This window comes from Macaca nemestrina, chromosome 17 (assembly GCF_043159975.1).
Source record: "Macaca nemestrina isolate mMacNem1 chromosome 17, mMacNem.hap1, whole genome shotgun sequence".
NCBI lineage: Eukaryota > Metazoa > Chordata > Mammalia > Primates > Cercopithecidae > Macaca > Macaca nemestrina.
The window spans coordinates 24,235,876-24,260,506 of NC_092141.1; the positions used below are offsets into that span (position 1 = coordinate 24,235,876).

Here is a 24,631-nt window from a genome sequence, read left to right on the forward strand (position 1 = left end):
AAGCAGAGTGGGGGTGAAGAAGCCTCACAGGGTGGACAGGTGAGGGGCAGGAACAAAATGAAGGATGTATGTGTGGGTGTGGGGGGTCAAGTGTGTCCCAGTGCTTTCCATGGAGCATGCAGACCCTGAGTTACATGGAGCACACAGACCCCGAGTACCACAGAGCACAAGGACCCTGAGTTCCATGGAGAACACAGACCCCGAGTACCACAGAGCACAAGGACCCTGAGTTCCGTGGAGCACAAAGGCCCTGAGTTCCACGGAGCCAGGAGACCTCAAGTTCCACAGAGCAAGAAGACTTTGAGTTCCATGGAAAATGAAGACCCTGAGTTCCATGGAGCAAGACGACCCTGAGTTCCACAGAGCATGCAGACTGCGGAGTTCCATGGAGCTCAACGAGGTGATGCAGGAGATTGGCCAGGAGCGGGACACAAAGAGCTGCTGTGTGTGCACAGCATGTTTGGTCTTGGGGGCCCTTGGAGGTGGAGGTTGAAGGGGCATAAAATGTGGAGGCATTTGCTCAACAGGTTTTCAAAGAAGAGGGCGTACAGCACTTCCACACACTCAAAAGCACGCCGGGTGGAAGGTTATATGACAGCCTGCAGCTGGCTGGGCAACCAGAGGAGAGGCTGGCTGGCCTGTGCCCACCTGGGCAAAGCTTCAGAGACTGGTTGACTTTCTTCTGGGGCACTTCTCCCCTCCTCTTCTGTGGTGCTTCTCTTGTCTTTTCTTTCACGTTTGTGGGGCAAGGGAGATGATTCTGTAGAAATAAACAAAGATAAGAAAACTTAATGGCCAGGCATTTAACATCTTATTTTCTGAGCTTCTGCTAATGATGGGTTGTGACTACTGACTTGAGTGATTCTCATTACGTTCATCTTAGAGAACACAGGATCGTCACTTCCTAGAGCAGGTTGCATAACAATGATATTAACACCAACAGGCACCACCATGCCTGGTTAATTTTTAAATTTATTTTGTAGAGACAAGGTCTCATTATATTGCCCAGGCTGGTCATGAACTCCTGGGCTCAAGCAATCCTTCCATCTCAACCTTCCAAAGTGCTGGGATTACAGATATGAGTTACTGTGCCTGGTATGGCAGTTCCTTATAAAGCTAAGTATACCCTCATATATAAGCTGACAACTTATATTCACACAAAAACTTCCACGTAAATGTTTATGACAGCTTTATTCATAATTGCTAAAACTTGGAGGCAATCAAGATGCCTTTCAGTAGGTGAATGGATAAACTGTTGTGGATTCACACAATAAATTATTATTCCTTGATTTAAAACTGAGCTCACAAGCCATGAAAAGACACACAGGAAACTTAAATGCATATTGGTAAGTGAAAGGAGCCCACTTGAATGCTATGTACTATAGAATTCCAACCATACGATATTCTGTAAAATTGCACATGATATTGTATGGAAACAGTAAAGAGAGCAACAGTTATCAGGGTTGTGGGAAAGGGAGGGTGAAAGAAACAAATAGCTGAGGCACAATGGATATTTTAAGACAGTGAAACTATTCTGAATGCTGCATTAATGATGGATACATGTCATGTCATTACACATTTCTCAAAATTATAGAAGGTACAACACAAAGAGTGACCTCTAATGAATTTTAGTTAATAATAATGTTTCTACATTGTTCATCAACTGTAACAAACGTACCACAAGGCAAGGTTGTAAGGGTAACAACAGAGCATGTGGGCAGGAGACTGGGTATATGAGAATTCCCTGACTCATTTTTTCATGTAAATCTAAAACTGCTCTAACAAAAAGTCCAATAATTAAAATCCAAAAGGCCATAAAGGGTAGAATGGATAAATAAATTACAGTATGTTTATACAATTGAATAAAATGAATAAACTTGCAAGTTAAATGTAATACCCATGATGACACACACATACACATACACACACACACACAATAGAATATATACAAAAGGAAATGAGGAAATTAAAACATTTCATTATCAAAAATCAATTAAATACAAAAGAAGACAGTATGTAGGAAATGAAGAACAAAAAAGCTGTAAGACATATAAACAACAAACAGTATATGACAGAAATAAATCCCTCCTTATCAGTAAACACACAAAACCAAAAGTTGGTTTTTGAAAAGATGAACAAAACTGACAAAACTTTAGCTAGATTGACTAAGAAAAAGAGACTCAAAGTCAGAAATAACAGTGGGACATTATTATGAATTCTACAGAAATAAAGAATTATAAGAGGTGTACTATAAACAACTGTTTGCCAACAAATAGGACAGTCTAGATAAAATAGACAAATTCTTAGGTATACAAAACCTACTAGGACTGAATAATGAAAAAACAGAAAATTAGAATAGACCCCGTAACTACTAAGATTGAATCAGTCATCAAAAACTTTCTGACAAAGAAAGGCCCTGAACCAGATGATTTCACTGGTGAATCTTACCAAACATTTAAATAACATTAATCCAACTCTTCGAAAAAATTGAAAATGAGAGAACATTTCTAAACTTATTCTATGAGGTCAGAATTACCCTGATACCAAAGCCAGAAAAAAAAAGTAGACAAGAAAACTAGAGATCCATATCACTTCCCTGATGCATACCAATGCAGAAATCCTCAACAAAATACCAACAAACTAAATTCAGCAGTATATTAAAATAATTATACACTATGACCAAGAAGAATTTATTCCTGGAATGCAAGGATGGTTGAACATTCAAACATCACTGCATTAACAGAATGGAGTGGCAAATCACAATTATCTCAACTGATGTAGAAAAAGCGTCTACTACAGGTTTTATTCTACATAAATTTAAAAATCAACAAAGATGGTGAGGGGGTCAGATGGAATGCAGTGGGTGACAAATGAATCTTACTGCATTACAAATTATGACTAACCCATATTGAAGAGTGTGGGGGAAAAAAGTCTTCACCTAAGTAACCTTGGAAAATACTGTTTTGACTGCATACTGTAAGACTCAAGAACTGTACACAAACATACTGTTGGCGAATTTGTTTCAGGGTATGGGTTAGCAATTCTGAAATGATTTTCCGTGTTAGCAAATATATTTTAGAAAATTAGATCCCAGTTTCTCTCTGTAGGTGAAAGAGTTACAAATAAGCAAAGGGAGAATGCTAGAATAAATCCTGAGGTGCTGCACTAGAGTTAGGAATGTCAGTATGAACCCTTATCTATTTTAATGTGTCTGTTTAGATAGACAGATAGAGATAGGTAGATGCTGAGTTTGTATTCATGCATACATGTTTGGAAACATTCACGTGTTTCCAAACTATGCTGAGAGAGCCTAGAAGCAGTGATATCCCAGTATTAATGAGCACACCCAGTACCCAGATCTTAGTTTCTAAATACCATTCTCCTATAAAAGAAACCCAGGCTTCTTGGAGAAATGACTAATTCTAGGCCTGCCATGAAAAACACAAGATGAGACTAGAGCATCTTGCAGTGCCAGAAAATAAAATGTGCTTTTAAAAAACATAAAAGGGTGGAGACATGTCAAAAGAAGCCAACCTGGAAGAGCTCTCTGTGACTCAAGGTGGAACAATGTGAGTGGCAAATAATTATGACAGCACTAAATTATAACCCAGAACATAAAAGAAATAGTCACAAGTCCATACTGATATAGAAAAGATTAAATAAATCAGGAAGGAAAGACAAATCTCCTTACAGAAGAATTCCAAGTAATAAATGTTGAAGGATAGCACAAATAGAAAACTACCACTAGAACACTACAGTAATCATTACTGCAGGAAAGAGTCATCAATGAATGCAAAAGTTGTGATGAAACTTAAAGAAGAAACAGTATGTTTCTGTGGCCGCAAAATATCTCCCTCCAAATATTTATTAATATATTTTTCTTTTTTTCCCTCAATTTCATCTAAAGATCTATGACTAGAGCAAATATAATATTGTGTTGTGGGGTTTTTGACATGTACAGATATGAAATTTATGGCAACAACAGCACAAAGGATAGGAGATAAATGGTGCTATTCTGTAGTAAGTTTTTCTATTTTATACTCACTGTAATAGAACAATATTAACTCTAGACTGTGAGAATGTTAATGATGCACACTGTAATCCCTGGAGCAACTGCTAAAAAATGAAAATATGTGTCACTTCAATGCTAATAAAGGAATAAAACAATACAAGAAAGTACTTGTATAAGAATATTCATAGATCTTTACTAATATGATAGCCCAAAGCAGGAAATAGCCCAAATATTCATCAACAGAGAAATGTATGAACAAACCACAGTGCATTCATACAGCAGAATACTATTCAGCAATACAAAGGAACAAACTACTAAAATACACACTATGGAGATGTCTCACAAGCATTATGCTGAGACAGCTGGACATAAAAATGTATATTGTACGATTTCAAGCAAAATGAACTTATGGTTAAAAAACCCCCACAACAGTACTTTCCTCTGGGGGAGTTAAAAATTGCCTAGGAATGAGCATGAGGGAGGTTTCTGGGGATGATGGAAATATTCCATTCTGAAAAGGGGTGATGGTTATATGGGTGTTATTTATTTTTCAAAGCTGTACAATTAAGATTTGTGCCTTTCAATGCATGCATATTTTACCTCACCAAAAAAGAACTAAAAAAATACATAAAGTGAAGGGTAGGGAAAGGGCTGAGGTACAGAAGAAACAAAAATGGCACATGAATACTAGCTGTTGAAGCTGGGTCACGGGTCTATTATACAATTTTTTTCACTTTGTATATATTTAAACTTCTCTGTAATGAAACACTTGCACAGAAAGACGAAACTGATCTATAACGTCAGCTGTTAAGACACTGGTACCTTTGAGGAGACAGGGAGAAAGCGCTTGTGGGCCACATGAGTGAGGCTGCTTCTATTTCTTGGTTACCCACGTGTATTAACTTTGTCATAATATATGTTGAGCTTTATGCCCGTATTTCTGTATGCACGCTATATATCAACAAAATATTTAAATACCACCTATTTGCACACATAATTTAGTATCTCTGAGTAACAGCAGTGTTTTGTTTTGTTTCAAAGTGGGACACTTCTACTCACAGCATCATCAGATGAACTGTCATATTCTGATGTATCTATTAATGTCCTAACCCTTGGGTGAGACCCCCTAGGTCTTCCCATTTTTGCCTCAATTTGGTAAGTAGCAAGACTCTTATTTCTGATGATGTGATTTTATTTCCCAGCAAAGTCCTCCCCAAACCAAGGACACAATAACTAGCATGGTGCTCTGCACATCATATGCACTCAGTACTTGTGAAATTGAGTTGAGTCAAACAAAATGAGTAGCAGAGGTCAGGTCCTGCAAAAGATAGTATGTAAATAATGCAAGTAAGACTGAAAGGCTATAGCTCAGCAGCAAAGACTTTACATTCATTTGAGAAATCATTTGCTACTAGTTCATCAAAAGATGTTGGTTTCAAGCAGTGGTTCTCAACGCTGGCCACACACTGTAACCAGCTGGAGAGCTTTAAACAGCAAGGATGTCTGGATCCTGCCCCAGGGATTCTGATTTCACTGGTCTGTTGCAACTTCAGTTTTGGGAATTTTAAAAGCCCCCTGCCACCCAGGTAATTGTAAGGTGCATCAAGGGTGAGAACCTTAGCTGTGCTAAAGGATGCATTGGCTGTGCCTCATTCCCTTGTGTGCTGTGGGGATTTGCCTCATTGCAGCATCTCAGCTTTACAGGGAGGGGTGGCGGGCAGTCTTAGAAAATGGCTCTGCCCTGTTGAAATCAAAGGACGGCTTCAAGACATGCTCAGCTGCTTGACTAAACTGCAGCAGGAGGAAATGTCTTCTCAGCAGATCTATCTTTACAGCAGGTGTTTTCAGAGGAAGAGGTTGTTTGGGGCACAGCATTTTGATTTAGTCTGTGTTGAAGACCAGTAATAGCCTCCAAAAGCCAAGATGGGATGAAAAGAATTTCCAAACATGTGGAATGCTTTATACGTGTTTTCAAATTTCTCCTATGATTAGAAATGAAAAATATAGTGCTAGTGCCTTGATTTCTTAACTCAGCCTTCAACCATTTCCCCAAAATTATTCGAAGTTATTCCAAGACGCTTCCCAATCATTATCTGGAGAGGAATATTCCTAATGGTGAAGAATACTTCAAGGATGAGAATCTTGCCGGAATCCTGCCTCTATTGCAGAAGAGTCACCCTCCGGAACCTGGAAGGCCCAGGGAAGCCGTGTGATAGTGCGGCCCATGGAGGTGGATGTGTTCTGGAGTCAGGCCGAGCAGATCCTAAGGCCCAGCACAGCCCGCTTAGTAGCTGTGGGGCTTTGGACAAGTTACTTGACTTGGACAGTTATATACATTTTGTCTGCAAGAAAAGGCATAGTGATGCTAACTGCAACAATAGCGATTCTTCATCCCTCCCTGTGTCTGCATCCTTTGCAATGTGCTTTTACAGCTGCTCCCATCCAGGGGTAGAATCTGTTTCCCAAGACTTGGATCCAGCTGGCAGTTTTGGGCCCAGTCTCAAAAGGTCTTGAATGCTTATTCCTTTTCTTTCAGAACCCTGCCATCTCCATGACAACAAGCCCAGGTTAGCCTGCTAGAGGATGAAACATTATGGGGAAGAGAACCGAAGTTGCCCAGTCCACAGCCAACTCACTCTCAACAGCAGAGCTGCCTGGTCACTGACACCCTTCTCCCATACACACACATGAAGATTGCTATGCCTTATAAGGTATGGCAGGTTTTATAGGTATCACAATTCATTTATGGTAGGAGCCTGCCATAAATTGCTGACCTGCTCAATCATGAGCTAAATAAGTTTTGGGACGGCTATTACACAGTAACAGTGAACTAACACACCCAGAGCAGACAGGATGCCAGGATTAACAACATGGTGATTACAAGTTAGCTGGCAAACGGTAGGGACCATCTAGGTACCTAATTCCTTTTCCCCTTATTAGAAGTTGGGTCCCTTGAATTATAAAGAAATGCATGTAGACATGTATGTGCTTAAAACTCACACAGTATCACACAACACAGGAGGAAACAGATGACAGCCTGACCACTAGGGCCAAGGCCAAATAGCAAGGTAAAGCATTTGTCTGGAATCTATTCCCTCCAAATCTAATCTCTGGAGGTCAAGGCTGTGGACAGGGCCCACCTCCTGGGACCCCGCTATCCTCTGATCTCTGGAGGGAGAATGGCCCCACCAAGCAGCAGATGGGTAGCAGTGTTGTACCTGTGGCCACCTCCTGCTGGCAGCCCCTGCTCTCTTAGGGCACTCTCTTTTCCTTTGGGACCGAAAAGAGATGTGGGTAGGGAGGGGGAGGTCCCTGGCTCCTGGCAGAGAAATTCGGTTCAGGCCCTTCACCTTCCTGAGGTCAGGGAGTCAGAGCCCTCAGAACATCAGGAATGTGGCTGCTCCGAACTGGGATATGCTAGAAGTGTAAAATATGGGGTGAGTTTTAAAGATTTAGGACAAAGAAATGTAAAATGTTTCATTAATAATTTTATACTGATCACACATTAAAATGATATTTTGGATATATTGGGTCAAATAAATTATATTATCACAAATCAATTCCACCTGCTTCTCTTTAGTTTCTTTAACCTGGCTAGTAGAAAATTTAAAACTACAGACAGGCCTAGATCATATTCTGTTTATATCGGACAGGCTGTCTTAGAGGACGGCCTCCCTTCTGAAGCTCAGGCTGCCTCCAGTCATGATGGAAGGGGAAGTGGAGCAACGAAGAAAGGAGGTGGGTGCCAGGTGCTTTCAAACAACCAGCTCTCATGTTTCATAGAGCAAGGACTCACTCACTAACACCGGGACAGCACCAAGCCGTTCCTGCAGGATCTGCCCCCAAGACCCAAACACCTCTCACTAGGCCCTGCTTTCAACATTGGGAATCAAATTTCTTTTTCTTTTTGTTTTTTGGTTATTTTTTTGCTAGTGGCCAGGAAGGTTGTAAAATATGAAAATGTTAAATAATTTGTCATTTTGTTGTTTCCATTTATGAACAAAGGACTTAATAAAAAATGTAAGGTGTAACATTACAATAAAATACATTCATTTCAATATCATGCTGGAATTCAACATTGCTTTGACTGGGGCTGCAGAAGCAATGCAGAGCTGCTTCCTCCTCCAGACCTCACAGCTCAGCAAGCCTCTCAAGGGCTGGCTGCTGGCCACTGCGTTTGCAGTTTTTATAGGTTCTCTTCCTTCCAGGTGATTAACGAACAAGGCCAAAGGTGTTTGAAAGTTTCAGAAAACACGGGATTTTTCTTTCTGTGGCTCACCAGCATTTTCATTTCTAATATCAACAATACCATATGCAGGCCACAGCTGAGACAAAACACATGATGACTTGAATCTGAAGTCAGATTGTACCTAATATTTAGGGCCATATGCATTACTAAAAAGGGACATATCTTTCAACAATTCCAGTAAGTTCCCAAGACTGAGTTCCCACTGGGTACTAGCCTGTGGTGGTGCCTCTGTGCTTGTTACTGAGGGAAAAATGGGACAGTGTTTGCTGAGTTCAGAGCTGAGGGGCTGTGGTGCCATGCAGGGAGCACGACTTCCCACTGAATAACACTCCTCTGTGAGAGCGGCCTGGCGGCCAAGGCCAGAGGGCTCAAGGCAACTGTCTCCTGTTTTCCTAACAAGCAACATTTTCAGGGAAAAATCCCAGTTTCAATGTAGGAATGTTTGGATGGTGGCTCAGGCCTGGGACTGAATTAAAAAGGAATAAGGAGATCAAATCCACATTTTAATTATAAACAAATGTCTCACTGAAAAAATTCCAGACCCATAAATCTATGTATGTATTAGTTATCAGAGTAATTTAAAATGTGAGGAAATTATACAGTGTGTGTCCCTTATTATATATTTCTCCCCTGCCACCACTTTTTAAACATCTAAAGTTCCTAACACATAGATACTCTTTATGAGGAAAAAAAAAAAACTATTGACATTGATAGTTTGAAAATTTGTCCTCTCCAAATCTCATGTTGAAATTTGATCTCCTAGTGAGACCCTGTCTCTACAAAAAATAAAAAAATTAGTTGGGCATGGTGGATTGAGCCCGTTATCCCAGCTACTCAGGAGGCGGAGGTGGGAGGATCTCTGGAGCCCCAGGAGTTGGATGCCACAGTACGCTATGGCTCAGCTCAGCCATGGCTTCTATAGTGAGCTACAACTGCACTACTGCACTCCACCCTGGGTGACAGAGTCAGATTATATCCTTAACAAAACAAAAAAAAGAAATTTGATTTCCAATGTTGAAAGCGGGGCCTAGGCCAGGTGCAGTGGTGCACGCCTGTAATCCCAGCACTTTGGGAGGCTGAGGCGGGCAGATCACAAGGTCAGGAGATCGAGACCATCCTGGTTAACATGGTGAAACACCATCTCCACTAAAACAAAAAATTAACCAGGCATGGTAGTGGGCGCCTGTAATCCCAGCTACTTGGGAGGCTGAGGCAGGAGAATGGCATGAACCTGGGAGGTGGAGCTTGCAGTGAGCCGAGATCATGCCACTGCACTCCAGTCTGGGTGGCAGAGTGAGACTCTGTCTCAAAAAAAAGAAAAAGAAAAAAGAAAAAAGAAAAAAAAAGAAAGTGGGGCCTAGTGAGAGGTGTTTGGGTCTTGGGGGAAGATCCTTCAGGAATGGCTTCGTGCTGTCCTGGTTGTAGTGAGTGAGTCCTTCCTCTATGAAACATGAGAGCTGGTTGTTTGAAAGCACATGGTACCCACCTGCTTTCTTCCTTGCTCCACTTCCCCCTTCACCATGACTGGAGGCTTCCCAGGGTCCTCACCAGAAACAGATGCTGGTGCCAGGCTGGTACAGCCTGCAGAATCATGAGCCAAATAAACCTCTTTTCTTCATAAATTACCCAGCCTCGGGTGTTCTTTTATAGCAACACAAAATAGACTAATACAGACATCAATGTGAATATTTAATATTGGAAAATTTTTTTCATTTTCTATTTTTTCTGTATAGCTAACATTAAAGAAGCCAAAGATACAGAATGCTACGTCTCAGATACTGCATTTTGTAAAAAACATGAAGGTAAAAGCTTTGTTTCTTCAAGTACTAATCAATGATAGTTTTACTTTGCCCGTTTTATGCAGAATACAGTTCCATGAACCGTGGAGAGATGGAAAATAATCATGTCCCAGTCTTCCAGGGAAGTCCTTGGAAGGCTGGGACAGGTAAGATTGCATCTATAAACTCTGCAATGTCTGTCACACAACAGACACTTAATGAGAAGGCTGCTGAATGAAAGAATACTTCCAACCAGCCTGGAGCTCAAATGCAGGTTCTCCCTGAAGTTCTGCACCTCACACTGTGGGCTTCCACGCACATGTCCACACCACCTGTGCACCCACTTCCTTATTGGACCTGAGCAGAACCCCACTTTCCAGCCCCTGCCTGTGAGGGGATAACCAGGCCCTTGGGATCCACATCTCCAGCAGCTGGAATTCAGAGTTTATGACCTGCCGTTTTCCACATTCCCCCTCAGGACCTGCACCCCGCAGCATTGCACCTTCTATTCTGCTGTCAAGGCCCAGAGCTCTGTTCATCTGCTTCCAGCAGCTCTCCACCCCTCTTCCTCCCTTCCCTCCTGCTGGATCTCTTTCTTTCATTGGTTCTTGTCCCTTTCCCTCAGTAAAAGAACTCTCCTTCCACTCTGCCTCATTCACATTCACTTGGGAACCAAACATTCACCCCACAGTTTAGTATTCCTAGTTGTGAAACAATTCAGTCACCTTCTGGAATGAGACAAAGGTGAAGAAGCCAGACATGAAAAATCACTTATATGGATCGATTTATATGAAATGCTCAGAGAAGACAAATCTATTGAGATGGAAACTAGCTTTGCGGTTGCTTACAGCTGGGGTAGGGGCTGGGGGAAATAACAGGGTGATAGCTAAAGGGTATAGGACTGATAAAAATGTTCTAAACTTAACTATGGTGTTGGTTTCACATATCTGTGATTATAGTAAACCCTAGTGGATCATAAGGTATGTGAATTTTTCCTCAATAAAGCTGTTTAAAAAAAAAAATGAGGCTGGGCAGAGCAACTCAACCTTGTAATATCAGCACTTGGGGAGGCTGAGGCAGGAGGATTGTTTGAGACCAGGAGTTCAAGACCAGCCTGGACAAGAGTGAGACCCCATCTCTACAAAAGATTTAAACAATTTAGCCAAGCATGGTGGTGTGCACTTGTAATCCCAGGTACTCAGGAGGCTTAGGTGGGAGGATCACTTGAGCCTGAGAGTTGGAGGCTGCAGTGAGCTGGGATCATGCCACTGCACTCCAGCCTGGGAGACAGAGAAACACCCCAACTCAAAAAAAAATTATTATGAACTATTTTATACATACAAAATTACACACAGACACAGACACAGACACACACACACACAGACTCACATAAAAGTAAAGTAAATACATTGTAGCCATCACTTGAAGCCGCGTGCATTTTTGGCCCTTCCTAAATGTAACCCTTTGCCTCCCCATCTGGACAATCATTCTTCTGAAGCTTTACAAAAAGTATTATTTCCCTGACTTTCATTATAGTTTTATTACATAATAATATCTCTAAATAATATATTGTTTCTCTAAAAACATACTGTTTAACTTTGTAAGTTTTTACACTTTCTATAAATGTGCTATGTATCTCTGTAACTTGCATTACTCATTCCACATTGTATTTTTGAGAGCCTTCTATGTTTTAAATAGTTTCCTGTTCAATTCTATGTGTTGCTTACTAATTAGCCTTTAAATTGAATATACTCAGACCTACCCGAGAGAGAATCCTTGTGGGACAATGAGTATAAAGTGCTTAAAGCAGTGCCCCATTCATTATCGGTATTCAATATTATATATGTAATACTAGATACAATATTTTAATACTGAGTAATTACACACATATTATCATTGCTCCTTTCTTTGTGGATTACATTATTTCATCAACTACATTATGAACTAATAGTTTTCTTTCTTTTGGGGGATGGGGCAGGGTCTGGCACTGTTGCCCAGGCTGAAGTACAGTGGTGCAATCACAGCTCACTGCAGCCTGGACCTCCTGGGTTCAAGGATCCTCCCACCTCAGCCTCCTGAGTAGCTGGGAGTATCGGCAGTGCCACCACTCCCAGCTAATTTTTAAATTTTTTGTAGAGATGGGGTTTTGCCATGTTGCCCAGGCTGGTCTCTAACTCCTAGCTCAGTTGGTGGCTCACGCCTGTAATTCCAGCACTTTGGGAGGCCAAGGCGGGAAAACTGCTTGAGCCCAGAAGTTCAAGACCAGCCTGGGCAATGTGGGGAGATGTAGTTTTTACAAAAATAAAAATAAAAATTAACAGGCATGGTGGTGCACACCTGTGGTCTCAGCTACTGGGGAGGCTGAAGCAGGTGGATCAGTGGAGCCCCTATCGTGGTGCACTTTTGGCAAAAGACAAGAACCTGTCTCAAATTTTTTAGCTGATGGTTGTAGAGATAAAGTTTGAGCTTTCAAAGATTATAACATTTTAAACTAAATCGTTTGCTGGAAAAGCCACATGTTGCTTCCAGAAACAACTGGTAGACCACCAGGATCATGACAGTGACTTCGAAAAGCTTTGGTGTGTTGACAAACGAGTGATATTGCTGGTCTCAAGCCACTGCTACTGCGTACAAGGCAACTGCATGTAACAACCATATCAAATGTGGGTGACCAAGTGGCAACATTTAAGCATTTTACATCCTAACTTATGTGCAACTTAAACCTACTGCCACACTGTGAGTTAGGAAATTGGTAGGTTTTTTCTATTGACTTGCTATGCCCTATAATTTTTCCTATTTTAAATAATGGGAAACAAGTTCTCAGTTTTTTTCTCAGAGAAAGTCTGACATTTCAGCCACAGATATGTCTGACAGTTATTACCGGCAGAAGAGTTTCCAGCCTTTTCACCGTAAAATTTTAATTACTTGCCTTGGAAATTACTTAACTTCGTTCCTTCCAAATCTGGTAGTAAAATGGGTGCTCCAGAAAGATGTAGCACGGATATTCTGCTGCTTTGCTTGTTCCCGCACAGACCTGGGGCTTGAGGAGCCTGCAGCCACGAAGTACAGGGACATCATCCAAATGGAAAAGTGAGCCAGGTGGTCCCGCAGGCGCAGTGCTGGGGCGCAGAAGCGCAGCCTATGCATGGCGGGTGGGAGGCCCGCGGGCTCGGGCCTGTGTTTTTGCGGCTGAGAGGCCCCCACAGGACAAAGAGGCCCCGACCCAGGCTTTTGGAACCAGCCAAGCGGGGGTGAAACCCCAAGGGGCGTAAGGGTCCTTACACGTGCGGCCGAGCTTCCCCTCTGCATGGTGAGGGGTTGGACCTTTCCGTCGTGATTTTTTTCCCATTATGCCAGGCGCTCAGCGGGCCCTGGGGCGCGAGATGGGTGCGGGCGTTCAGCCGGCCAGGGGTCCTGGATGCCGGCGGGCGGATTAGCAGCAGCCCTAGGGACGGAAGGACGGCGGAAAGGAGTCTCTACTTCCAGGTTCCCAGTCATCGCTATGTTCGTTACAAGCAGTAAACTGACGACTTCAGACACCGGTCTGGGAGACCCACGCACAGTCCTCAAACATGCACCCCTGCCGGCCAGGCGCACTGCGCATGCCTCAGGGGGCGGGGCTGGAAGGAGGGGGGCGGGGGCGGAGAGGGGGCGGGGCGGAGGGGCGGGGGACTAAAGGGAGGGGGCGGAGGGGCAGGGGGCGGAGAGGGCGGGGCGGGGCGAGGCGTGGCGGGGTGGGAGGGGACGGGGCGGGCTCGGCAGGGCGGGCTCTCCCAGCGCTAAATCCAAATCGCATCTAAGGTATTTTCTAGCTCTGACATCGTATACATCACTGCATATGTGAATAACATGCCAAATGCTGTATAAACCAATATTGACTTTTTTCCTTCTCTGGAGGTACTATATAAATAAAGTATGTACATCGTATCTAGTATCAGAACATTCAAATCCCGTATTGAAAAGATTATAAATTGACCATAATCCTATAATTCTATTTAGCAACAGTGAGTTCCTTCTCACTCTTCACTTTAAAAATATCTAAGAGGCTCGATGTCTTGGGGCTTTTTCTTTTTAAAGCCAACATCCTTTTTCACATTTATTAGTTTAGTACTTTGGTTTTACTCAATAAAAAGGTGGGGTCACAAAAAATCTGAATTATTCTGCAGTGTTTCAGGCAACCGAAGCTGAAAACAGCACTGTTAAGGCGGGGGGACAATTCTTATACTCTGTGAGTCTTCTTGTTTAATTTTCACTAAATTTCCAGAATAATAAGCGTAGGATAGCTAAAGTTTGTCTTTCCCTGGTAGATTAGTTAACTTTTACTGAATTCACAATATGGCATCAGAGATTTAATCTGCATTTTCTAATTCTTACAAATTAAAGCTGAAGTTTAAGCTTCATTTGCACATCAGAAATACCACTTGCCCCGAATAAATAATGTTTTTAGTAGTGAGCATTCCTGATCTACCTGTTTGTTAAGAATTGTCTGCTTTTTTCAGCTGCTACTCTGCTAAGACAGAGGTAGCCCCTGAGCTATGTTATCAGTTCAGGGGTTTGCAGATAGCCCTGTATTGTTCGGGAAAAGTAAACATGGTTTTCCAAAAGGAGGAGAACATTTCTATAACATTGAGATTTTTAGTAATCAGGACTATTGATGTCAAATGACTGTTGGGACAAATGACATCATAAAAAATACCAAATTTAAAATTATGTTTGTTTATGTTTGTTTGTTTTCAGATTTTTTAGTAGTAAAGGGGCTGTGTTTTCACTCAGGCTTGTATGATGAGGACATTTCTCAGACCAGCAGCCATCTGTGAGCATTCTGTCCTGGACTTTGGGTGCATCTGTGAGAGTAGCTGGGCCTGTCATCCAGTGAATAGCTCATAGTTGACTCCTCTCCATCAGTATAAGCCTGGGTGTGGGTGACTGCATGCTAGAAGGGGCTGGGGTAGCCAGGGACCAGAGGTTAGTGAACCATTGGGTAAGATGTATAACTGTTACTCAGGCTCACAAGTTTTCAAAATTTTCAGATAATAATAACAAGAAAGTCCATCCTTACCAGTGTCAGTCTCTGTTTTAAGTGTTATTCATATATTACCTCATATATTACCTCATTTAATTCACACACCAACGCTATGAGAAACTGAGGCTCAGAATGTAAATAGGCTACTGAGGTCACATTGCTGGTGGATCTTACTTGATCTCAGGCCAGCTTGGCTCCTAAGTGTGTGTTCTCACTCTATTGCCTCTGGAACAGGAAGGACTATATGGGTACTGTAAATTGTTGAAGAACAAGTTGAAAGAATTTTATTTCCGGCAACATGGGCTGACAAGGACCAGAAAACAACAAAAACTTCTGGAATACATATCGTGAACCATTTAAAAAATGTATCAATGAGCTGCAAAATAAGAGTTCTCACAATCAAAAAAATCAAAATTAAAAAGTGAAAGTAGAAACCCAAAGAAGTAATTAGATGCCATTTTTCACCCTTAAGATAGTTGCCAAGTGTCATACTGAAACTCTTTTTTCATAGTCTGGGATGAGGATGGGGCAGCAGAATAGCAGACAAAGTTTAGATCCTGTCCAAGCTAGGAGGGTTAGGAGAAGACCTCAAAAAGTAGGACACCAAAAAGATAGGCTTAGTGTAGGAGGGAACTGTGAATCAACCTGTCTGCCTCCCCTGTCTCCTGCCCGCTCAGTCCCTGCAGCCCCTGGAACAGCAGCAGGATTGTCCATCCTGAGGGAAAACATCTCTCCTGAGAGTGGGTATACATTAACATATAACCATGGGCAGCCCTTCCACTGGTGGCTTCACACACAAGCTGTATAATCTAAAAAGTCTCAAGCTGCAAATGTAAAGTAACATGAGGTTTTTAATGCCTTCCAGGTGCCTGGCAAAAGCAAAATGGAAGACAGCTTCAAGGAATGTAAGTTCTTAATCAAAAATTGCAAACATGTATAATGGGCAAGAGCCAGCAGAAACAATGCACAGAGGAAACAACCTACAGAGGCTTAAGATATTAGAGTCACCAAACATCACATAAAGTGTGTCTTACACATAAAGAAACAAGGGGATTAAAGAGCATGAATATGAAAATAATCAAGTAGATTGGGAAAAAGTACCAAATAGAAATCTAGATTTGAAAAATACCGTAATCAAAATGGAAAGTTTAATGGATTAGAGTCACAGCCAACTAGATACTACCAAAAAGAGAATAATGGATATGAAGAAATAAATACATTTTTAGATGTGTAAAGACTTAGGACTTTCTTACCTGGAGATCTGCTCTACAAGAAAAATTAAAGGATGTCTTTTAGGCGGTAAGAAGGATACCATATTGAAATCTAGATCTGCACAAAGGAATGAAGAGCACTGGAAATAGTAACAACACGGACAAATATATGATTTGTTATTATTACTTAAGCCTCTTTAAAATATAATTGTTTAAACAAAAACAATAGGGTAATATGGAATTTATGACATATGTAAAATAAAATGGATGACAGTGATGGCTTAAAGACTAGAAGGGAAGAAGTATACTGATGTAAGTTTCTTATACTAAAGTCATATATTACCACTTGAAGGTTGACTGTGATCAGTTAAAGACATGCATTATAAACCCTAAAGCAACCACTAAAATAACAAACCAAAGAATTGTAGCTGTTCAGGCAAAAACAAACAATCTCATCAAAAAGTGGGCTAAGGACACGAATAGACAATTTTCTCTTTTTTATTATTATACTTTAAGTTCTAGGGTACATGTGCACAACGTGCAGGTTTGTTACATATGTATACATGTGCCATGTTGGTGTGCTGCACCCATTAACTCATCATTTACACTAGGTATATCTCAAAAGAAGATATACTAATGGCCAACAAACATATGAAAAAATACTCGACCTTACTAATTATCAGGGAAATGCAAATCATAACCACAACATGATACAACCTTAATCCTGCAAGAATAACCATAATAAAAAAATCAAAAAATTAAAATAGATGTTGCTGTGAATGTGGTGAAAACGGAACACTTTTACACTGTTGGTAGGAATGTAAACTAATACAACCACTATGGAAAACAGTGTGGAGATTCCTTGAAGAACTAAAAGTAGATCTACCATTTGATCCAGCAATCCCACTTCTGGTTATCTACCCAGAGGAAAAGAAATCATTACACGAAAAAGATACTTGCACATCCATGTTTATAGCAGCACAGTTCACAATTGCAAAAATAAGGAACCAGCCCAAATGCTCATCGATCAAAGAGTGAATAAAGAAAACGTGAATAAAGATAATTACACACCATGGAATACTACTTAGCCATAAAAAGGAATGAAATAATGGCATTTGCAGCAACCTAGATGGAATTGGAGACCATTATTCCAAGTGAAATAACTCTGGAATGGAAAACCAAACATCGTATGTTCTTACTCACAAGTGGGAGCTAAGCTATGAGGATGCAAAGGCATAAGAATGATACAATGGACTTTGGACTTAGGGGAAAGGGTGGGAGGGGTCGAGGATAAAAGACTACACATTAGGTACAGTGTACACTGCTCTGGTGATGGATGCACAAAAATCTCAGATATTGCCACTAAAAAACTTATTCATGTACCAAACACTGCCTGTTCCCCACAAAAACCTATTGAATAAAGAAGGGTAAAGAGGAATCAGAAAAAGAAACTGAAAAGCAACCAGTAAAGGAGAGTATCATGTTCACAAAGCCAAAGGAAAACATTATTTCAAGAAAATGGTGGCCAACTTTGTCAAATGTTGCTGAAAGTTGACATAAAATGAGACCTGATAATCAGCCATTGGATTTAGTAAAGTGACTAGCCCTGATGACCTCACAAGAGTCCTTTGAGTGAAGTGATAAGGAGAAAGCTCGACTGAAAGGGATTTCTGAGAGAACAAAGTAGAGGGGTTGAATGCAGTAAGCACAGACAACAATTTCAAGAAGCTTCACTCAAAAAAGGAATAGAGAAAAGGTAAGTAGTTATAGAGGAAGTAGAGTCAAGATCGCTGTGTTTAATGTTTTATAAGATGAGAAAAAATGATAACATGTTTGCATGCCAATAGAAATCATCCATAGAGAGGGCAAAATTGATAATGTAGGAAATACAAGGAAGTATTTCTGGAATAATGTCCTTGGATTGGAAGTTATGAAAAATAAATAATGACTTCAGGTGATAGATCATTCCATTCATCCATAGTAATTGGGATATGAGTATATGAGCACAAATACAAGTAGATGGATAGATGTGTTCATGAAAACTCTTAAGTTTGCTTTCATGAAATAAAGGCAACCTGGTACTTTTTCTCCACTTAAAAATTTACAATAGTTAATAATGTCATATAGAATTATGTGGAATTCTTAAAATATTCAGTGGTTAAAAGAATATTTACTGATGCATGTGTTCTGCCACATATTTTTTTAGGCACTGGAGGTGAACCAGAGACAAGGTTCATACACTTGTAAAGTGAGGACAAACAGATATATATCACAGGGCACACAGCAAAGCCAGCTTTCATAGGGAAGTGAGGAGTCAAGTTCAGAGAGAGCAGACCCCTGGTCCACCATTCTCTCAATAGCTACAGAATTGGGGTTGTAGGAGGGATTGTTTGAGGTCTTCGAACGACTAATTTGAACTTGTCATTCCAGATTCATCTCTCATTCATTCTCTGCCTACATACTTAGCTTCAGCGACTGCAGATCCCAGTACAAAACTACACCAACATTCCCATGTGTACTGGTCTGTTTTCTTTTTTTTTTTTTTTTCACACTAACTCCATAGCCTCAAAGCCATTTTCCCCTTTCTCATAGCTTACCATTATTTTAACACCCTACACAAATAACACATCTTCATCACCTTTCTTCAAATAAAATGTATTATCTTAAGGTTCACAATTAAAAAAAAAGAATTGAAGGCCGGGTGCAGTGGCTCATGCCTGTAATCCCAGCACTTTGGGAGGTCAAGGCAGGCAGATCATGAGATCAGGAGATTGAGACCATCCTAGCTAACATGGTGAAACCCTGTCTCTACTAAAAATACAAAAAATTAGCCAGGTGTGGTGGCGGGTGCCTGTAGTCCCAGCTATTTGGGAGGCTGAGGCAGGAGAATGGTGTGAAATTGGGAGGTAGAGCTTGTAGTGAGCGGAGATTGTGCCACTGCACTCTGGCCTGGGCGACAGAGTAAGACTCCATCTCAAAAACAAAACAAAACAAAACAAAACAAAAAAACTGTAGCTGTTTAACAAGAGAGATAAAATGAGATAAAATGGTATGATAAAAATACTTGATTAATTCAAAGGACAATGGAAAAAGGAAATAAAAATAGATGAAATGAATAGAAAATATATGCAAGATGAGTGGCTCAACTTAATCATATCAGTAATCACAGTAAATGTAAATAGTCTAAATACTCCAACTAAAAGGCAGAGTGCCAGATTATGTTGAAAAACTAAGACCCAACTATATTCTGCCTATAAGCAATGCACTATAAGTATAAAGACATAAATAGGTTAAAAGTATAAAGATGGAGAAAGATATACCATGCTAACACTAGTCAAAAGAAATTTAGAGTGGCTATATTAATATCAAAATAGATTTCAGAGCAAAGAATTATTTCTAGGAATTAAAGGTTATTTCATACTGACAATGTGGTCAGTGAAGAAGATACAACAATCCTAAATGTTTTTGTACCTAATAAGGCTTCAGAATGAATAAAAGAAAAACTAATAAAACATCAAAGGGAAATAGACAAATGCACAACTATCAGAGATTTTAAAAGCCCTCTCTCAATAATTAATAGAACAAGTGGGCAGAAAATCAGTAAGAATACAGTAGATTTGGCTGGGTGCAGTGGCTCATGCCTGTAATCCCAGCACTTTGGGAGGCCGAGGTGGGGAGTTCGAGACCAGCCTGGCCAACATGGCAAAACCCTGTCTCTACTAAAAATACAAAAATTAGCTGGGCATGTGGCAAGTCCCTGTAATCCCAGGTACTTGGGAGGCTGAGGCAGGGAGAATTACTTGAACCCAGGAGGCAGAGGTTACAGTGAGCCAAGATTGCACCACTGCAGTCTAAGCTGGGCTACAGAGTGAGACTCCATCTAAAAAAAAAAAAAGAATATAGTAGATTTGGACAACACTATCAGCTAACTTGATTTGATTGATATTTGTAGAACACTTCACTCTACGATAGCAGAATACAGATTTTTTCCAAGTGCACATGGAACATTTATGAAGCTAGACCACATTGTGGCCCATTTTTAAAAGTCTCAATAAATTCAAAAGTATTTATCATGCACAGTATGTTCTCTGTGGAACATACTGCATATGACAAATTAGAATTAAATTAGAGATCAGTGGCGGAAAGACCCTTGAAAATCCCCAAATATCCAACATCTAATACGCTTCAAAATAACCCATAGGTCAAAGGAGAAATCTAAAGGGAAATTAGAAAGAAATTTGAAGTGAATGAAAACAGAAAACAACATAGAATATATGGTGGGCTGTCACTAAAACAGTGTCTAGAGGAAAATTTTTGTCATTAAATATTATATTAGAAAAGAAGAGAGGTCTCAAATCAGTGACTTCAGTTTTCACTTAAAGATGGAAAAAGAAAAGCAAATTAAATCCAAAGTAAGCAGAAAAATGGAATAATAGAGATCAAAGTGGGAATCAATGAAAGAAAATAGGTTAGAGGAAAATCAATGAATCCCAAAGCTTGTTCTTTGGGAAAATCAATAACATTGAGACATTTTTAGCCAGATTGATCAGGGAAAAAAGAGAGAGAAAATTACCAGTAGAAGGTATGAGAGAGATGACATCACTAAAGATTCTACAGGTATAAAGGGATAGTAAAATAACATCAGGAATACTTTTGTGCCCATTACATTCAGCACCATGAATAAAATTGACAAATTCCTTGAAAGACACAAATTACTAAAGTTCACCCAAGAAGAAATAGATAACCTGAATAGCCCTGAATCTATTAAAGAAACTGAAATTTGTTTTTACACTTGATCTTAGGTAAAAGGCCTAGAAGTGATGAAAACTGTTGTTTTAAAACCTCCCTATAGGCTAGGCACAGTGGCTTATTCCTGTAATCCCAGCACCTTGGGAGGCTGATGCAGGTAGATCACTTGAGGTCAGGAGTTCGAGACCAGCTTGGTCAACATGGTGAAACCCCATCTCTACTAAAAATACAAAAATTAGCTGGGTGTGGTGGCAGGCACCTGTAACCCCAGCTACTTGGGAGACTGAGGCAAAAATTGCTTGAACCTGTGATGGGGAGGTTGCAGTGAGCTGAGGTCACACCTCTGCACTCCAACCTGGGCGACGGAAGGAGACTCTCCCTAAAAAAAAAAAAGGGGGGGGGCCGGGATCCATGGCTCATACATGTAATCCCAGCACTTTGGGAGGCTGAGGCAGGTGGATCACGAGGTCGGGACGAGGAGATAGAGACCATCCTGGCTAACACAGTGAAACCCCGTCTCTACCAAAAATACAAAAAATTATCCAGGAGTGGTGGCATGTGCCACTACTTGGGAGCTACCAGCTACCTGGGAGGCTGATGTAGGAAAATTGCTTGAACCTGGGAGGTAGAGACTGCAGTGAGCTGACATTGTGCCACTGCACTCCAGCCCAGGCGACAGAGTGAGACTCTGTATCAAAAAAAAAAAAAAAAAAAAAAAAAAAAAAAAAAGAATAACAAGAAAACCCCCTATAAAGAAATTCAGGCCCAGATGGTGATAGTAGTAAATTTTACCCAATATTTAGGGAAGAAATAATAACAATACTTCACAAACTCTTCCAAAAAACTGAAGAGGAGGAAATACTTCCCAACTCATTCTGTGAAATCAGCATTATGCTGATACCAAAATTATCCTTGTACCCTGGCCAGACGAGGATATTAGAAGAAAAGAAAACTACAGACTAGTATTCCTCACGAACATAGGGCAAGAATTCTATGCAAAAGTTTAGCAAATGGAATCCTAAATATAATAGAAAGGTAATACATCATAATCAAGTAGTATTTATCCTAGGAATGAGGGGTTGATTTAAGAATAAAAAATAAATCAATATAATTTGCCATATAAATAAACTAAAAAACTATATGATCACTGCAGTCAATACAGAAAAAGCATTTGGCAAAATCCAACATCCATTTTTGATAAAAACTGAGGAAAACTAGGAATAGAGGGAACTCCCTCAAGCTGATAAAGGGCAATTCCAAAAATCTTTCAGCTAGCATCACATCTGATTGTGGAAGACTGAATGCTTTCCCCTTCACATCAGGAACACACTAGGGATGCCTGCCCTCACCACCTCTATCCAGCACTGTATTGGAGGCTCTAGACTGTGCTCTCAGCCAAGAAACAAAAATAAAGGACATTCAGGTTGGAAAGAAAGACATAAATGGCTGTTATTCATGGATGACATCATTGTCTATGTAGGATACTCAATAGAATCTACAATAAGTTATTAAGTGGGTTTATCGAGGTTTCAGCATAAATTAAGGTACAAAAATCGTTTAATGAAAGATTTGTAACTCAAAATTAAAATGTAATGTGTATACTATTGGTTGGATTTAGCCATCCCAAAATGTATACATATTGCAAAATATCATATTGTATACTATGAATAGATAAAATTTCTGTTTCTGAAGTAAAAAATAAAATAAAGAAATTAAAATAAAAAAATTAGCAACATTTACAATAGCATGAAAAATGTAAAGTACTTAGGAACAAATCTGACAAAAATGTAAAAGACCTGTACACTGAAAACTACAAAATACTGCTTTGATAAATTAAAGAAGCCATAAATAAATGGGGAGATATATCTTGTTCCTGAGTGAGAAGACTCAATATTGTTAAGATGTTATACTCTTGAAACACAGATTCAATATAGATTCACTACAATCCCAATCAAAATCCCAGCAGGCTATTTATTTGTGTCTAAATCCATTTCATCAAAGACCTAGCACCCACAACAATCTGCCAATCCATCTGGGAAATAAGAGTTATCCCTGGTGTGCCTGAAAAGCACCATCAGTTCCCCAGGTCGCCAGAAATAAAAGTCTTAACTGGTTCTGAGTATTGGACATCAGATTACCCTGGTTTCAGCATAACGTACAGTCAAGTTCAGCTGAAAATGAAGCTGTCCACAACCGCTGCTTTATGTTGGCTTTGGGGCCTGGAAACCATCATTTTACTTTCTGTCTGTATGAATTTGACTATTCTAGGTGTCTGTGTAATTGGAATCTTGTAGTATTTGTCTTTTTGTGACTGGTTTATTTCACTGAACACAATGTCCTGAAGATTTATCCATGTTGTTGCATGTATCAACTTTCCTTCCTTTTAAAAGCTGAATAATATCCCATTGTATGGATATACCACATTTTGCTTATCCATTCATCTGTCAATTAACACTTAACATGGCTTCCACCTTTTAGTTATTCTGAATAATACTGCTATGAACATGTCTCTTTATGTGTTTTGTTCTATCATTTTGGGTATATACCTGAAAGTGGCATTTCTAGATCTTATGCTAATTCCGTGTATAGTTTTCTGATGAGCCATCAAACTGTTTTCCACAGCGGCTGCACCATTTTACATTCCCACCAACAATGCATGGGGGTTTCAGTTTCTCCACATCCTTGCCAATGCTTGTTATTTTCTGTTTTGTTTTATTTTTGGGTAATAGTCATTCTAACATGTGTGAAGTGGCATCCCACTGTGGTTTAGATTTGCATTCCCTGATGACTAATGATGTCAAGGGTCTTGCCATGTGCTTTTTGTATATCTTGTTTGGAGAAATGTCTTCTCAAGTCCTTTGCCCATATTTAAATCAAGTTGTTTAAGTTATTATAAGGATCAAATAAAATAGTGTACTTAGTACCCTGACTGGATCATAATAAACACTCCACAAAATGTTAAAATATCAAGTTTTTTTGTTGTTGTCATTGAGTTGAATGATTTCTTTAATTGAAGTTTATCTGTACAGATAAGCCACAAATCCCAAGAAAACAGATTGATGAATTATCACAAAGTGAACATATTTGGGACACCAGCTCTTAGATCAAGAAATAAAATATTACCAGAGCTCCCATGCAAACACTAAGATAATCACTATGCTGACTTGTAACACTATAGGTTTGTTTTGCTGGTTTTGGAGCTTCATGGAAATGAAATAGTGCAGCACACATTCATTTGTATCAGGCTTCTTTCACTCAACATTATGTTGGTGAAATTCACCAACTGTGTGTGGCAGTTATTAAACTATTTTCATTACCATAAAAATTCCATGGTATAATATATAGTTGTCCATTCTTCTGTGATTAACACTATGCTATTATGAAGTATACCTCTATCAGGATGCATTTCTTTTGGGTTTTCACATCGGAGTGGGAATTCAGGATCATAGGGGTGCTCACCTTTAGCAGTGTTCCCAAAGAATTTTCCAAAGTAGTTGTGCTATTTCACATTTCCACCAGCACTGTATAAATGTTTCAGATACTTCACATTCTCACCAACACTTGGTATTAACAGTCTTCTTAATTTTAGCCATGCTGGTCAGTGTGTAT

General features: G+C 40.0%; 1 pseudogene; it reads right to left on the reverse strand.

Moving 5' to 3' along the window:
• Positions 1-13,570, reverse strand: LOC139359495 (putative uncharacterized protein LINC02693; annotated as a pseudogene).
• Positions 13,571-24,631: the final 11,061 nt, after the last annotated feature.